This window comes from Anabrus simplex, chromosome 2 (assembly GCF_040414725.1).
Source record: "Anabrus simplex isolate iqAnaSimp1 chromosome 2, ASM4041472v1, whole genome shotgun sequence".
NCBI classification, from domain to species: Eukaryota; Metazoa; Arthropoda; class Insecta; order Orthoptera; family Tettigoniidae; genus Anabrus; species Anabrus simplex.
In genome coordinates this window covers 1,041,346,474-1,041,364,967 of record NC_090266.1, presented here as the reverse complement: position 1 = coordinate 1,041,364,967, position 18,494 = coordinate 1,041,346,474, and the positions used below count along the sequence as shown (strand labels likewise).

General features: G+C 39.8%; 1 pseudogene; it reads right to left on the bottom strand.

Moving 5' to 3' along the window:
- Positions 1–5,851, bottom strand: part of LOC137498500 (uncharacterized) — a 34,978-nt pseudogene extending 29,127 nt beyond the window's left edge.
- Positions 5,852–18,494: the final 12,643 nt, after the last annotated feature.

Genomic DNA, 18,494 nt, shown 5'->3' with positions numbered 1-18,494 from the left:
TGAAATGCAGTAGGGTGGAACAAGTTGGCCGCGCGGCGTGCAGCTGTGAGCTTGCATCCGGGAGATAGTGGGTTCGAACCCCACTGTCGGCAGCCCTGAGATGGTTTTCCGTGGTTTCCCATTTTCACATCAGGCTGTACCTTAATTAAGGCCACGGCCGGTTCCTTCCTACTTCCCTTTCCTATTCCACCGGCGTCATAATATATATCTGCGTCGGTGCGACGTAAAAATAGCGAAAAAAGAGGAAGAAGAAGAAGAATTTAAAATTTAAAAAATCAGTGAGAGAAAAGTATATTGAGTAAATAAACTCTAAACTGTTCTCTGCTCGATGATGATGATGATGCTTGTTGTCTAAAGGGCCTAACATCTAGGTCATCGGCCCCATTGCTCAGGTAACAACAATTCATACGTTGGCCTTACCGTCATAGCAGTAGTGATTCTTACTTCTCAATATTTAAATGTTAAAGTTCAGATTATCTTGGATAAAAATGTGTTGTGTTGCTGTCATATGGCAAATACGACACCGCCTAAAGGATTATTCTATGAAAGAAAATTCATGGGTAATAATACCTGATTAGCGTGATTAGCGGAGTCCCGGGTTCGATTTCTGGCCCTGCCACAAAATCTCAAAAGTGGTACGAAGGCTGGGACGGGGTCCACTCAGCCTTGGGAGGTCAACTGTGTAGAAGGGTGTAACGATTTTCACCTCAGAGATCCTCGAATTGGTTTTCCGTAGTTTCCCACTTCTCCTCCAAGCAAATGCCGGGATGGTAACTAACTTAAGGCCATGGCTGCTTCCTTCCCTCTTCCTTGTCTATGCCTTCCAATCTTCCCATCCCAACACAAGGCCCCTGTTCAGGATAGAAGTTGCGGCCGCCTGGGCGAGGTACTGGTCATCTTTCCCAGTTGAATCCCCCGACCCGCAGGGTCACGCTCCAGGACACTACCTACCCTTGAGGTGGTAGAGGTGGGATCCCTCATTGAGTCCGAGAGAAAAGCCAACCCTGGAGGGGTAAACAGAGTAAGAAAGAAAGAAAGAAAGAACGAACGAAGGTAAATACCCAAAATATAAACGGAAAACGAAGATGAGAGTGCTACCTGTTTTTAGCCACTCCGTAGTTTTGTCTTGGGCTACAGAGAATTCGTGAAATGATGGTGTCCTTTGCTCTTTTTTTTCCTGTTCGGAATACAAAAAAGGCACACAGCAATATTTATTCGAATGTTTCCTAACACAGTTAAAGAAAAGCAAATCACCACACCATTAAGAAACGAATTAGTGCATAAATTAAAATCCTTGTTCAGGACGAAGTTACAGCGAGAAATCACTTTGTTCCTGTTTCCATAAAATTTCCGCTCGAAATACGAAAAGGTGCACAAGAATGTCACAAATTCCGAGATTTGTAAACACAATTTAAAAATATAATCACCACACTACACAACAAAAAATAAACTCACTAGCACATAACTATCAGATCTCAATATCAAGCCAGCACCTCATTACGTACACATTGCCAACATTTACGACAGCAAAACCATATAAATAAAACTGGAAATGAGGTAATTTGCGGTATACATCTTCCTGTCAGAGGGTAGTGGGCCAGCGCTCCAGCGGCATTACGGTGAAACTTTTCAATTACAGCTTTATGCTGGGCTTCACAAGCGATTGTGAAGGCCGGTATGAGGAGCGCAGCGAGGGATGCAGTCGGCCGTGCACTGTAGAATGGAATGAATGAAGCCCCATCTAGCGGCGAGGATACGAAATGTACTCACCGGGCCAGAAGTTGCTATTACATATCAGTCTGCCAAGCCCACTGAAATGCAAGCACCAACCGACCCTATGAGCAACATTTTCACACCATTCATTGCAGGGACTGGCTGCATTACTAGCATCACTCATACCTCAGTCACTTTTATTTTGTCAAAGCGAAGGATAAAGCTGAGATCAATAAAAGTAACAAAATTGCTCTAGCCCATACCAGAAGACATAGTGCACTGTAAACACTAGGTCCTGCCAGCAAAGGCGGAAGATAGTCATTCACGAACATTCCCTAACCTAAAATCAGGAGGTCGTAATTGTATACTCTTACACCACTGAGAAAAAGAAGGCACACACCCATATAGCTTGGTTATAATAGACACTTTTTTACATCAAAATCAAATCAAAATCTCTTTATTTGCAAATGAGGTATCTACCTCGGTGGCAAATGGTACACTAAAATACATTATTGTCAAGCACTAAATTTTAAATTAACAAGAGAAGAAAATTTTCCTATAATACAATATTATACAATTTACGCTAACAATGTTTTCTATTAAACACACAGCTCATCCTTAATAAATTTATATTGTTTACAAAATTCTACTTATAATATCTCTGTACTACTTACAAATATAGTCAACTGATATACAGTATGTGGAACTACTTCAAATGATACTATACAACTGGTAGAAGATTAATATTTACATTGCATTTCTTTACTTATTTACTTTTTTTAACCCGTTCTGGAATCTAAGTGGCATAACGACCTGCTGCGTCTTAACCAGAGCCCCCTTCGCCACCACTTTTCAGAGTTCCTGAAGGGCCTTCACGGCTACCGTAGCGGTCCCAGGGCCCTCGAAGTCCCCACTGTACTTCGCCCCTACAGGCAGTTCCCTACTTTGGCTGTCCAAACTTCTTAGACCAGGGGATGGAATTATTTATTCACACAAATTTTTTTATTTTTTTATTTACAATAACCTGCACTGGTCGAATGCCCGCTAACACTTCATTTATTTTCTCTGTTGCTGTTTATTCTCTTCTTGAATATCTGTACAGATTTTGGAAAAGGATCAAACACTACCCCTGGTAAACTGTTCCACTCCTTCACACCCTTCCCAATGAATGAAAATTTACCCCAATCGCTTCTGCTAAAATTCCTTCTAATTTTATATTTGTGGTCAGTCCAGCCAATATAATTATATTCCAACTGAAGCCTCTCACGGATATCTCCCCATGCTTCTTCTCTTGTATAGGCACATGTCGCACACATTTTCTTTGTCTTGTTTCCTTTACACACTGCGACTTGTCACTGTTTTCAGTGTGAACTCTCTTTGTAGGCTCAGCCTTTATTGCAGCTGACAGTCATAATGGTGTTTGAAACGATTATTTTCTGAGAAGATGTATATGGATGTGCAAGATCGTTTGCCAGGTGTTGCATTATAGAATGCATAAGCACTTATACCAGAGATATAGTAGGTTGAAGAAGACGTACACTAGCCGTCACTGACTCATTGAATTTACCGTGTAGTTACAGCCCAATTGATCCACTATATTGACACCGAATTTGGTAGAACTGTAGAGAGTTTTATTTTTTCTTAGGATGCTGTTTGTTTATGCTTACATCAGCACATCCTGTATAGAGAATGAGGACATTCTTTTTATCTTTATCTTGGTAGGACGTGAGAGTCACATCTTCATTCTTGTACACTACCATCCTGGACAGTGGGTCACTGCTGGTCTTTACGGAGGGAGGAACCATGGTTCAGTGTGCCTATGATACTTTTTTCTTTTTTCTTCAATGATTTTGCTAGTTTCAGTTAAGTGAAGAAGTTATCAGAAATAATGTTTCTTCCCTAATTGATGAAAGACTCAGCAAGACGCAATACTACATGATGACTTACACAGTCAAATCACATTATTATGACTATCTGTCAGAAGTGCCATCTGTAGTGCGTAGGCCGTGACATATGTCCTGGGGCACGGGCTGGTGAAACAGGTATATAATGTGACCAACAGGCTGGCTGTACACATTGCACTTCCTGCTGTCATGGGTAAGAGAAGTGATTGAACCGAGTTGCAAAATTGAATGACAACCGGCTTTGGAACCAAAGAGGCAGCATTTGGAAACAGCGACATTTGTGAACTGATCATATGCCTCTGTGGTAAAGACGTATCATGAGTGGACGAATGGTACCATCGAGAATAACCGCTGTGGAAAAGTGCGGAGCTCCACACACCAATGATGTCCGAGGTAAACGTTAACTATTATGGTGCGCGAAGGCCAACCGACTCGCTTCAGTGGAACAGTTCACCATCCAAACGAATCAGGGAACACCCGCCACACCACACTAGTTCGACAAACCCTTCTGTGACTGGGGCTCTGGATTAGATGGAGGGAGACTGAACCCATACTAACACAGGTGTATCAACAAAAACAACTGGAAATGGCTGGACAGTATGGTGACTGGACCACTTCTGACTGGCAGCACATAGCCTTCTCCAACGAGTCACATTCTTCACTGTATAGAACGGATGGACGTCAGTGTGTCTGTCGAGAAACGTCACAGAACCAACACCCTGCTACCATTGCTGGATGAACAGAAGGCAGTGGGGGCAGTATTATGGTTTGGGGAATGTTCTCATGGTATTCTATAGGTTCCATCATCTGTATGGAAGGCACTTGTGATCAATTTGGTTATGCATCTTTCCTTGGTGATCATGTCCACCCATACATGATGGTGGTCTTTCCTCAGGAGGACAGAATCTCCCAGCATGATACTGCACCTTGCCACAGGACTAGAAGTGTCTGCACAGGGCTTGAAGTGTCCGCACATGACTGGAAGGACAAAAATCAAGATTTGAAAGTTCTTCTTCCTTGGGCCCCAAACAGCCCTGATATAAATTTGAACATCTGTCGTACCACACCGATCATCGTGTTCAAAGTATGTCTCCTGCACAATGCACCCTTCAACAGTTGAAGAATGCACGGCAGGCAGCAAGGTTCCAGATACACGTCGAAACCTATCGGCATCAGAGTGAGTCATTGTCAACAAGTCTAGCTGCTCCCCATGCTGCGAAGGGTGGTTACTCTGCATACTAACCAGTGGTCATAATAATGTGATTCGACTATGCAAAGTTTGAACAGTGGGTCGCGTTTCATTTTTCCCAAGATAGAAAAAAATGTTTACAACATATTGGGCTTCTACACTAACAGCCAGCCAAAATTTAATACCAAACCTGTCTGGTTGATTGGCCGTATACTGCTTAAACGGGCATCTGGCTTTCGATGGAAAGAGCTGTTCATTCATGGCTACATTTTTACATGTAGCAAATAGTACAGTTTGAAATAAATTTATCCCATACAACAGATACAAGCACAAATCTATCGTGCGTAGATATTTCAGAGAATTGGAGAAACATCATGATTTCCAGGAAAAGGTTTTGTGTCATAGTTTGGGAGAAAACTCTGGGATGCCATTTATGAGACCACAGCTCATAAGTTCCACAAGCATATAACAGACCAACGAAACCATTCAATTCTTCCAGAGAAAGTGTCCATTCAGGATTGTTCAGAACTTCACGTCTCTAACCTCAGTACATCGATTGATGTGGAGCAGCAGGGATTCATCAATAAAAATACGCCAAGTACTAGCAGGACAACTTTCTTCAATGTGGCATTTTGCCTGTCCTGTCGGACCTGGGATTTCTCCAAGTATATTTTGCTGTCCTCGATGGTCAGGTACACTTTGTAGATCAACGTAAATCCACACTGTTCCTCTCAAAACAATCCTTTCCACGCCAAATGCCACATGCTATCCATTGCCGTATGTGACTGACCACAGCAAATTCTCGGCTTTCTACAGTGTATATCATGCCTTTTGTCAGTGGTTTCATTATCTGCCTTAGTGTGTCCTTCACCTGCAAAATGTAGAAACAAACTTACTTACAATGCACACAGAATGACGTAAGTACAAGATGGCTAATGTCAAGTAGGCTTACCTTTGTCATCAGCTGTTCTGCTGGCGTTACTGCGCTGCCATTTTGTTGATGACCCCCTAACCTTTGAGGTCGAAGGCTGCTGTGTGATTTCATTTTTACATGATGATTCTACAAGATCCACGCTACCAGAATAACTATCTGAAATATTTACATTTGCAAAGCTTCTCAATTGTGGAGGTCTAAATCACTCCCAGCTTCATCGCCTGATTGTGATGGGGAAATGTCATGTAAATGGTTAAGAATTTCAGCATCTATCGGCAGACGACGTGAGACCAAGTTTCTTTGGAGTAACTACAAATAACTGAAAAGTCTAGATTGAATGATTGTTATTAGTGAACACGACGATAGACTGCTTGTTATGACTGCACACCTTTGAATCAAATACAAACTAGGTACCGGTATATTTTCTTGTCTATGTACTCGCATCATGTTCTATGTTTTGATCCTCTGGAAAGTAAGTACTCAATCACTGTTTGTTACAATGATTTCTCACTCTAAAAGGATGCCACAAAAGTTTGATATGTAGCTACTGCAATAGCGGTCAAAATGAACGTCTGGTAAAAGTATGTATATGATCTCGTAGCACCAACTACAGATGAGTTAAGGGTATTTGAAGCTATATGCCAAAAAGTACACTTAAAATCATCGTCACCAAAAAATTTGAATGTCCTAACCGAATAATAAGACTGATATAGGAAATAAAACTAAAAATGGTCCTTTTGACTGCTGCAGTAAATCTAGTGTTAAAGAAATTGTGTAGCTACAAGCTCAGCATTTCCATACTAATGTCGACACTGTACCAGATATATCTCATGTAGACCAGCTTACAATATCATAAGACATTATATGTGATTTAGAATGTAAAAACTGAACAGGAAAAGCATGACCTGAAGTGATTGTTAGAAACATTATTGTAAGAAATGGACATAAAGGAATTAAACTTCTCAGACATGCCACAGATGTCCATTGGGTACCCCTGAAATGCAACCTCCCAAGGTGAGGATCACCACAGCCGTCATCTTCAGTTCTTCCATACTCGTCTGATATCACAAATTAATATTAGTATTATATTAACAAAACATGCAATTTGATTAGAATATGATAGTAAATTAATTAAGCTATAACTGTAATTGTACCTAACTCCTCTAGATTTCAACAAAGTTTTATTTCCTAGGTTACCTTAGGCATAATTCTGTCGCTAAGTAGCATGTACCAATTCTTTCCTCAATTAATTTACTTCCTCACATTCCCTTAATAAATAAGAATAATTTTGCAACTCTTCCCAGTGCATCCACTCTCTGTTCAATAACTTTGCAACAGTATAAAACTGAGTTTCAGTGTCAATTTCCGTCATATACTCTTCATCCTTAAATTTCTCCCTTATTTCCCTTGTCTCTAAAAAGTCTCTTGCAAGATGTTCCCATCCCATTTTTTAGAAATGTTCTTTTCTTTAGAGATTTTCTTTTTTTACCATCCCTATTATGTCTGTATGTATTATCTTTATGTACCCCTGTCAACCACCATATTATTCCCCTCATTTCCCTTTTTGTTATATTATTTATTATAGTCCTCATTCTTACAATTACATTACAAAATTCTCCCAGTGACCTCTTAGTTTTACACACAACTTGTTGCTTTTCAATATCCTTAATTCATAGAACTACTATTTATTTATTTTTTATTTTTTTACGAATTCTTTGGTATTTTATTCACTCCCTTTCCCAAACATATTATATGAATGCCAACGGAATTTTTGTTGAACATTTTTCTCTGCTTCTTGCCAAATGTGGAAAATGCATAGGACTACAAATATAATGCAATTTTAAATATTATAAAGGAATGCAACACCAACACTTCAAACTGGGGAGATGAGTCTTATGACAATGCTCCAAAAAAATCTGGAATAAACATGGATGTTTTCTCTTTTTGTGATTTGATTTACATTGTCTTATAGCCACGATGGGACATGAAAGGGCTAGGGTTTGGAAGGAAGCGACCGTGACCTTAATTAGGGTATTAAAATGGGAACATCAGGGCTGCCAACAGTGGAGTCTGAACCCACTATCTCCCAAACGCAAGCTCACTGCTAAGTGACCCAAACCGCATGGTCAACTTGCTTGGTTATACTCAGAAGTTCAAGGCAGAATAAAATAACTTACTCCTCAAGCTGACTAGGTTCCATGTACAGCACATTTAATCGTGTGGGTTCGTGTGCTCCTAACAGTTGCACAAATGTGGTATCCTTTTGACTTGCTCCAAGAACTCCCAACTTTTTCATAGTATCTGTGCACCAATGGAAAATTCTTTGTCAAAAGCACAAAGCTAAACCTCCTCAATCTGAGAAAAACATCTTCTGCTCATCATGACATACGTCACGCTTTGCTACAAGATTGGCAAAGAATTATTCTAGTTTCAGGATTAATTTTAATGATAAAATGATGACTTTTTAATTTATTTTCTGTTAAGAATGGAGCCATATTTTTCAGTGTTGACTTAGTTAAATGTAAACAAAAACTTTTCAGCCTGTCAAACACACTGCAATTTCAATATACAGTAAATTATAACACTATAAACATACCTTTATAATAGTGTGTATTTCTATGGATACCAATGTTTATAGTGTTATAATTTATATTGACGTTTTTAAGCCGCACCGACACAGATAGGTGTTATGGCAACACTTGGACAGGAAAGGGCTAGGAATGGGAAGGAAGCAGCCGTGGCCATAATTAATGTACAGCCCCTCCTGGTATGATGAAAGTGGGAAACCACGGAAAATCATATTTAGGGCTGGCAACAGTGGGGTTCGAACCCGCTATCTCCCGATAACTGGATACTGGCTGCACCGACTACAGATGTCAATTTTTTTACTTAAAACTTTTATTTGAAATATCTACCTTTTCAATACAATATAGATTTTATTCTTCATTTAAAAACTTTACATTGTTACTATTTTATTATAAGACATGTTTCGCCCATATTTTGGGCATCATCAGCTATGTTTCTTAACTCAATGAATCAAAATATCCAGGATTCTGGGTATTTGTATCCTTATAAAATCTTTAAAATTAAATGCTACCTTGGAAGTTGTTTAAAAATATGTTTTTTGTAACTATATGATATATGTAGACATCTAACTATTTTTTTTTGTCATTACGGCTGGTGGAGTATGCAAAATAATGATCATAAGTACATTTATTCTGTTAAAAGTAAACACTGATTAAAACCAAATTGCTACGTTCATAATTTTTAAAAAGACTTTGGCTGGTTTAATTGCGCAGTCTTTACTGTCCACTGGTGTGTTATTCCTTGATTGATTGAATACGTAATCTTGAAGTCACAATTTTCGTGCTCCCATTAGAATATTGTCGAACTTGAGTTATCACAGTGAAAAATGCCTATAATTATACTGTTAAAAACTTAAGTTTGCACTTGAAAAACATTAAATAAAACCAATTGTTATGATTATATCCTAATAAAAGACATTGACTGGTTTAATTCTGCAGTCTTTAATGTTCAAAGGGCGTATTATTTCAAAGTTGATTGAATACAAATTCTTGAAAGTCACTATTCTTGTGCTCCCGTTAGAAATGTTGTTGAATCTAGGTGTCACCTTCTGAATTTAACTTTAGCAAGTGTATTTGTAAAATATTGTCGGGTCTATTGAGTTGCCTGTGTTGCTGAAATTGTGGTGTAACATGCAGCTTGTCACTGTGGAGGTTCGAATAGGGGACTTCTCAATTTGGTTGACAATAAATGTTAGAATCCTGTAGCTTCAATTTGAAGATTGAAGTTAGTTCTTTAATGTAGAATAAAAACTATGTTGTATTGAAAAGGTGGATATTTCATATAACATTGTAAGTAAAAAATATATGTTGCTCAGTTTGGACCAATAATGAGATTCATAACTTGCAATATACCTATCGAGTTCGGTGATTTGTTATTTTAAGGGGTCAAACAACTAGATAATCAGCCCCAGTGTCAAAGTGCAAAGGTGGCAAACACAAAATGAGGCTGCACTGTTAATGAATGTCAGTACTTTGGAAACAGAATTCATGGTAGTTCTTTGGAGGACTATCCTAAAAAAGATTTTGAACAGCGTTGCTAGATTTTTCAGGCTGTGAATTTTGATGTGGGCCAAGTAAGTGGCTTTTATAGTTCATTATCCCATTCCGAACTACATTTAAGAGATTTCTTATGGTTTGAAGACTTGGCTGAGAGTTTATCTGGACATCAGTGTTATGCATTTGATGAAAGGATAGAGAAAAAATCCATTAATGCCTGGTGATAGCTTCATGGAAGGGACAGCAATGTATGCTGGGCCAGATAATTCAGGAATCTATACATTAAATGGAATCCTGGACACAATGTGTGTGTGTCTCTCACAAAGAACATAATAATTGCTACAAGGGCCACTACAAAAAACCATTTTCATAGAAAGTCTAAAGATGGCTGTGCAATAAGCCTATAGGCTATAGTACATCCAGAGCAATGCTGATAGGCCCTTATTAAACAAAAGGAAAGTCCGAAGATTTCAAACACAACTACAGTTTCAGTAGCAGAAGAAGACTTTATATTGCTCTATATACGAGGATTGAGGCAAAGGTCATGGCAACTTATTTTTTTCTTGTAGATATGTGAATGGATCACAAACGTATATGTGTCGTGTGGAAGTTCTGCAGGTATAGCGTGTATGCAGAACAACAGATGTCTCTGTGATAGCTCATAGTAGCGCAGCAAGTGCTGTGAAATCAGTCAGTTGGTGTGTGTCGTGCGAGATGGAAATAACCCGTGTTGAGCAGCGCGCTTACATCAAAATAGCCGTTCTCCGAGGGAGAAATGCGGCGGAATGTCACAGTGAATTATTGGACGCCCTTGGGAATAATACTCTACCATACCGTACAGTAGCACGGTGGGTAGGAAAGTTTCAGCAAGGACATGTGTCAACCAGTGATGAGCAACGTTCGGGACGACCTGTCAGTGTGCGGACCGACGTGGCACGTGCCGTCATCGAGCGCCTCCTGGATGAAGGCAGACAATGGACGTTACAGAAGTTAGAGAGGGCAAGTGGCATCGAGAAAAGCATTGTCCACAGGATATTGCGTAATGAGCTGCAACTGCGCAAAATCGCATCGCGGTGGGTACACATTACACTGACGGAGGTTCAAAGGTGGGTGCGGTATGCAATATGCTCCGACCACCTTGCACGCTGGCAACAGGACGGCGATCAATTCTTGTCACGAATAATCGCCATCGATGAATTTTGGTCCAGGGCATACGAAACAGAACTGAAATGTAGGTCCGTGGAGTGGTGACATGCGGGATCACAAAGGAGGCAGAAGGTCCGTCAGAATCCTTCCCCAGTCAAATTTATGGTGATCGTCGCGTATGACGTCAGAGGTGTCATTGTTTGTCACTTTGTTCCACATGGCAGAACAGTGACCGCACAGTACTACAGGGACTTCCTGGTGCGACAGGTATGACGTGGCATTCGGGAGAAACGTCCGGATATTGTGGACAGTGCGACAATCCTGCACGACAATGCAAAACCACATAAAGCAGAGTGTGTAGGGCAGCTACTGTGATGTTGGGGATGGGAAGAATTGGAGCACCCACCGTACTCTCCCGACATTTCGCCCTGTGACTTTGATCTCATTCGAAAGATTAAGGAACCACTACGTGGTAGGCGGTTTGCAACACGAGAGGACATTACTAATGCTGTGCGCCAGCAGGTGACCCGATTCACACATGGTGCGGCAAATGCTGAGGCAGATGGTATTCAGCGCCTCTCACATCGTTGGCAGCGTGTGGTGTCAGTAGCACGGGATACTTTGAGGGTCCTTAGGCCCAGGTTTGTCATGTGAACCTTATGTGTACTGTGTTGTCATTCTTTTGCACCGCGAAGGCCATATTGCCCTGTATACTACCAGAATAAATTAGTGTGTTACGATATTTCAGTGCTATTCATTGTCCATATATTTAGTTAACACCTTGTCCTTTTGTCTGTACATGTCACATTTTCTAACCGGACTGGTATCTTCAAGAAAAAAATAGTTGCCATGACTTTTTCCCCAACCCTCGTATAATAACAATCTTGGTTTCATCTTCCAGGATGAATTTGGAGATCTTGTATGTACACTTGAGCTCAGAAAATATGACCCATATAGGAAAAACAATTTAGGTTGGCAACAAAAAGTCTAACAGCCCTGCCTTCTCCAGTGTCAACCTACTTCCTCTTTTCTGAAATTACTTCCCTCGAAAAGATTAGAATAGGGTAATATTGCCAGTGAGTTCTTGCTAGACGAGTATTGTTAAAATACTTATATGAATAGTAACAACAATGACGATAATTTATTTTAACTATGCTTTTTAACCACCATAGTCCTATCAGAATTGTAATTGTGCTTGAATATGATGCTAGTAGACCCATCAACATAAATCAGTTGAGTTTAAGCACACATAAATGCTATACACTGGGTCGGGATTAAATTCAAATGTGTTTCCTAGCCTGGTATTTATTTTTAAGTTCTCTCTCAGTTTATATAAAAATGCTCACAGCTTGAAACTATAAATACATTGATATTTTCTGAAATTTTCTTTTCATTGGAGTACATGATTACACAGCAGTATTCTAGTTAGAATTTTTGTTCACAACAGAAGACTTTTCAACACCTTCAAGCTCATTTATTGAACAAATGGCTGCATGGTTTGGGTCATGTAGTTGTCAGTTTGCATTCAGGAGATAGTAGGTTCGAACCCCACTGTCGGTAGCCCTGAAGATGGTTTTCCGTGGTTTCCCCTCTCACACCAGGCAAATGCTGGAGCTGTACTTTAATTAGGGCCAGAGTCGCTTCCAACCGAATACTAGCCCTTTCCTATCCCATCGTTGCTATAAGACCTCTCTGCCTCGATGCGACGTACAGCAAAAAATATAATAATAAATAAATCACATTTCCATGAGAAACATTCAATGCTAGGAAAAAGGGTCAAGTATATTTGCTCTTAAGCGTATGGATATGGACTCCTTTGAAGATCTTTTGCAGAAGTGGACCCCCAAGAATTAACTTCCAAGTTTAAAATCATTTTTTAATGTTCAACTTCACTGGTTTTCACAGCTTGAAACTACAAACAAATAAATTCATGTTTTCTGAATTTTCTATTCATGGAGTACATCCTTACGGAGTAGTATTAACCATAACTATCATATTACATTCAAAAAGTATGTACAATATCTAATGTGTTAATATTAGCAATAACTGACAATACATGATGATGCAACATTACTTATTAATTTTAATTTCTGAAGTAATGGGAGAACTGTATTTCACTTACTAGCCATGACATGCCAGGGTTTATAGAAAGAAGTACTCTAATGCTTCGTGGACATCAGTTGGAGAACCGCTGATATGAATGACAAATAGAATAGCTAAAGTAATGAACGCAAAAAAATGATTTGTTATTTAAACCTGTAACATTATTACTGTATATGATAATGGGCAGTAAGTGTGGAACAGGAACAAGTGATAAAATAGAATACAAATAAAGTCCATAAACAAATAAGAGCCATTACACAATTTTAATAGCATGCCCAGCACAGGTAATACATTTCTCACCCCTGTTCCGTACAAGGTAGAGGGCCGAATTCTTAGACAACACCTATACATAAGTGGAACCCTTAAGTAATAAGGGATCACTTACAGTAAGGAGTCACTTATATGAGTTTACATTTCATAGACAACACTTGAAGCGTACAAATATTTATACAATAAGAATATGCTGGAGATGTGGCAACGCTGTACATTATGTTCATGATTCCTTGATTGGATAGTTCTGACTACTGTGTAGTGAAATGACCTATTGTGTTACGTATGTTGAAAGACTTTACGCGCCATTTATTACCACTTTTGAGGTTGGAATATCATACTTTTATTTTTGCGCATATATATTTGGTCATCAGAATGCCTTAAGGAAAGCAATACAGCTAGCCGGAGATATGGCACCTGTAAGAACTTGTGTCAAATAAATGAATATAATGGAAAACAAGCACACCGATGCTGTTTCTCTGCAGAAGAAAACAATGGTTTAAGAGAAACTTCCTGTGGAATATAATGCAAACTCCAAGAATGCCTAGGTAAATATTACAGTCTAAATTATATTCTTAATTTAATAGTTATCCAGGTACTCAAACCTATACAAAAATTTCTTCAATTGTAAAATACTTAGCATTACAACACGTCTAATGGTTTGACAAATACATCCACAGTTCTTATGTTATAGTAATTACTTCCCCAATAAAATGGAAAACAATATGTTTTGACCAAGAACAAGCCACCCGGACAATTCTGTCTGCCTCTTTTATCTACATAACTGATGAAATATTACCATTCATGGTAACGTAGCTTTGTTGCACTGATATAGATTAAGAACAGTTCTTATGGGTGGACCGAGCTTTAGATGCGAGCAGATTACACACAATATATTTCTACTCTTTACATAGATATTGAATTATATTTTATTTTTAAAATGTTCTTCCTTTAGAAGGATGTTGCACAATTGAAAAAATGTGGGAGAACATTAAATCTTGCAGAAAGGAGTAGGTGGCTGCAGAGAAAAGAGCCATCATGAATACTGGAGGACCGGGCGAGTTGGCCGTCCTGTTAGGGGTGCGCGGCTGTGAGCTTGCATCCGGGAGATAGTCGGTTCGAATCCCACTGTCGGCAGCCCTGAAGATGGTTTTCCGCGATTTCCCATTTTCACACCAGGCAAATGCTGGGGCTGTACCTTAATTAAGGCCACGGCCGCTTCCTTCCCACTCCTAGGGCTTTCCTATCCCATCGTCGTCATAAGACCTAACTGTGTAGGTGCGACATAAAGCCACTAGCAAAAAAAAAGAATACTGGAGGAGGTCCACTACCTGAAACTTCGGCAGGAAATAATCCTGGTATGGATTCCTGCTGCAGTATTGACACAAAAATGAAAGATATTATTAAAGCGGTATGCTGATGTTGACCAAGAATCAGTCAGGAGCATATGTGTTAGTAGATGATGTTCTCGTTCCAGAGAGTACTGAAGGAGAGAATGTGATGTATTAATGTATAATTCTTTTAATGAAATATTAAAAACTATTAGAAGTTTGATTCAATTTTTCACTCCATAACACATTTATCAGAGACTTTGCTCCACGTTATGATTTTAATCCAAGTTCAAGATATTTCTTGTCACAGGTAGGACCTATCGGGGGGGGGGGGGCTGCCGAATCCACTCAGTAAAATCTACCTTTCTATTTCTGAAACATGTTTTAGTTTTAATAACTGTGAAATCTACACTGACTGACAGAGCAAATGCAACACCAAGAAGGAGTGGTCAGAACTTTATGCCAATTGCAGGGTAGACTGACGTCACTGAGGTATGCTCATGATGTGAAATGCGCCGCTGTGCTGCGCACGTAGCGAACGATACATGGGACACGGCGTTGGCGAATGGCCCACTTCGTACCGTGATTTCTCAGCCGACAGTCATTGTAGAACGTGTTGTCGTGTGCCAAAGGATACGTGTATAGCTAAAAATGCCAGGCCGCCGTCAACGGATGCATTTCCAGCAGACAGACGACTTTACGAGGGGTATGGTGATCGGGCTGAGAAGGGCAGGTTGGTCGCTTCGTCAAATCGTAGCCGATACCCATAGGGATGTGTCCACGGTGCAGCGCCTGTGGCGAAGATGGTTGGCGCAGGGACATGTGGCACGTGCGAGAGGTCCAGGCGCAGACCGAGTGACGTCAGCACGCGAGGATCGGCGCATCCGCCGCCAAGCGGTGGCAGCCCCGCACGCCACGTCAACCGCCATTCTTCAGCATGTGCAAGACACCCTGGCTGTTCCAATATCGACCAGAACAATTTCCCGTCGATTGGTTGAAGGAGGCCTGCACTCCCGGCGTCCGCTCAGAAGACTACCATTGACTCCACAGCATAGACGTGCACGCCTGGCATGGTGCCGGGCTAGAGCGACTTGGATGAGGGAATGGCGGAACGTCGTGTTCTCCGATGAGTCACGTTTCTGTTCTGTCAGTGATAGTCACCGCAGACGAGTGTGGCGTCGGCGTGGAGAAAGGTCAAATCCGGCAGTAACTGTGGAGCGCCCTACCGCTAGACAACGCGGCGTCATGGTTTGGGGCGCTATTGCGTATGATTCCACGTCACCTCTAGTGCGTATTCAAGGCACGTTAAATGCCCACCGCTACGTGCAGCATGTGCTGCGGCCGGTGGCACTCCCGTACCTTCAGGGGCTGCCCAATGCTCTGTTTCAGTAGGATAATGCCCGCCCACACACTGCTCGCATCTCCCAACAGGCTCTACGAGGTGTACAGATGCTTCCGTGGCCAGCGTACTCTCCGGATCTCTCACCAATCGAACACGTGTGGGATCTCATTGGACGCCGTTTGCAAACTCTGCCCCAGCCTCGTACGGACGACCAACTGTGGCAAATGGTTGACAGAGAATGGAGAACCATCCCTCAGGACACCATCCGCACTCTTATTGACTCTGTACCTCGACGTGTTTCTGCGTGCATCGCCGCTCGCGGTGGTCCTACATCCTACTGAGTCGATGCCGTGCGCATTGTGTAACCTGCATATCGGTTTGAAATAAACATCAATTATTCGTCCGTGCCGTCTCTGTTTTTTCCCCAACTTTCATCCCTTTCGAACCACTCCTTCTTGGTGTTGCATTTGCTCTGTCAGTCAGAGTATATATAAAAAATAACTTGTCCTGACTGACTGATTCATCATCGCCGAGCTAAAACTGCTGGACATAAAGAAATGAGATTTTGGGGATACATTCATATTAAGATGTAGGTGCTCGCTAAGAGAGAATTTTTGGATATTCCGACGCTAAGGGGTGAAATTTTAAAATGAGTGTATCTATAACTCAAAACATTGAAATTTTCCAGATGTAAAAATTGGTATTTACACTCTTCTTTAAAAATAAGGAAACACGTATTTTTTTGTTTTTGGAAAATCCCAATAGAAGGGTTGATAAAAGGTGAAAACGTGGTTGAATGTCTTTAATGAGGATGTTTATATCTCAGAAATTGAAGATATTACAGACCTGAAAATTGGTATCTGGGATCTCCTTTAAAAATAAAGAAACACGTATTTTTTGTTTTTGGAAAATCCAATTAATGGGAGGGTGAAAAAGAGGGTGAATTTTTAAAATGAGTGTATCTATATCTCAAAACTTTTAGTTTACAGATGTAAACATTGCTATTTAGAACCTCCTTTAAAAATAAACACTTTTTGTTTTCGGAAAATCCCAGTAGGAGGGGTGATAAGGGGTTGAATGCCTTAAATGAGGATACTTATATCTCAGAAACTGAAGCTATTACAGACCTGAAAATTGGTATTTGGGATCTCGTTTAAAAATAAAGAAACCTGTATTTTTTGTTTTTGGAAAATCCAATTAATGGGGGTGAAAAGGGGGTGAATTTTAAAAATGAGTATATCTATATCTCAAAACTTTTAAAGTTTACAGATGTAAAAATTTGTATTTAGAATCTCCTTTAAAAATAAGGAAAAGCTATTTTTGGTTTTCGGAAAATCCCAATAGCAAGGATGTAAAAGGATTAAAAAGGGATTAAATGTCGTTAATGAGGATACTTATATCTCAGAAAATGAGGATATTACAGACCTGAAAATTGGTATTTGGGATCTCCTTCAAAAATAAAGAAACGTGTGTTTTTTGTTTTTGAAAATCCAGTCAGTGGGGGTGAAAAGGGGGTGAATTTTTAAAACGAGTGTAAAACTGTTGAAGTGTACAGATGTAAAAATTGGTGTTTAGGATCGGCTTTAAAAATAAAGAAACACATTTCTTTGGATTACGGAAAATTCCAGTAGGAGGGGTGAAAAAGGGTGAAAAAGTGGTTGAATGCCTTAAATGAGGATACTTATATCTCAGAAACAGATTATATTACAGACCTGAAAATTGGTATTTGGGATCTCGTTTGAAAATAAAGAACATATATTTTTTGTTTTCGGAAAATCCAATTAATGGGGGTTAAAAGGAGTGACAAATGGGGTGAATTTTTAGAAAGACCATATCTTAGTATTTCTCAGAAATGTTAAATATTAGAGACGTAAAATTGGTATTTGTAATCTCCTGTAAAAGAAAAGAAACATAGGTGATTTGTTTTTGGAAACTCCACTTAAGGGGAACTAAAAAGGGGGTGAAATTCTAAAATGAGCATTTCTACAGTTTATCTCACACACTTAACATGTTAGCGAAGTGAAAAATAGTACTCTTTAAAAATAAAGAAACGTGTATTTTTTGTTTTCTGAAAAACCACTTGGGTGGAGGGGTAAAAGTGACTGAAAATGGGGTTGAATTCTTTTAATTGGGATACTGATATCTCAAAAGCTGAAGATGTTATAGACGTGAAATTAGGTATTTGGAATCTCCTTTAAAAATAAAGGAATACGTATTTTTTGTTTTCGGAAATCCACCTTAAGGGGGGAGAGAAATTGAAAAATTCGTTGAATTATTTGTATGAGGATACTATTATCTCAAAAACTAAAGAATTTGCAGACATGAAAATTGGTATTTGGAATCTGCTTTAAAATTAAAGAAACACGTATTGTCCGAAAATGCAATGACGAAGGGGGGATGAATGAATTGAAAAATTAATTGAATTAATTGTATTAGGATACTTACATCTAATAAACACTAACGTTGTTACCGACGTGAAA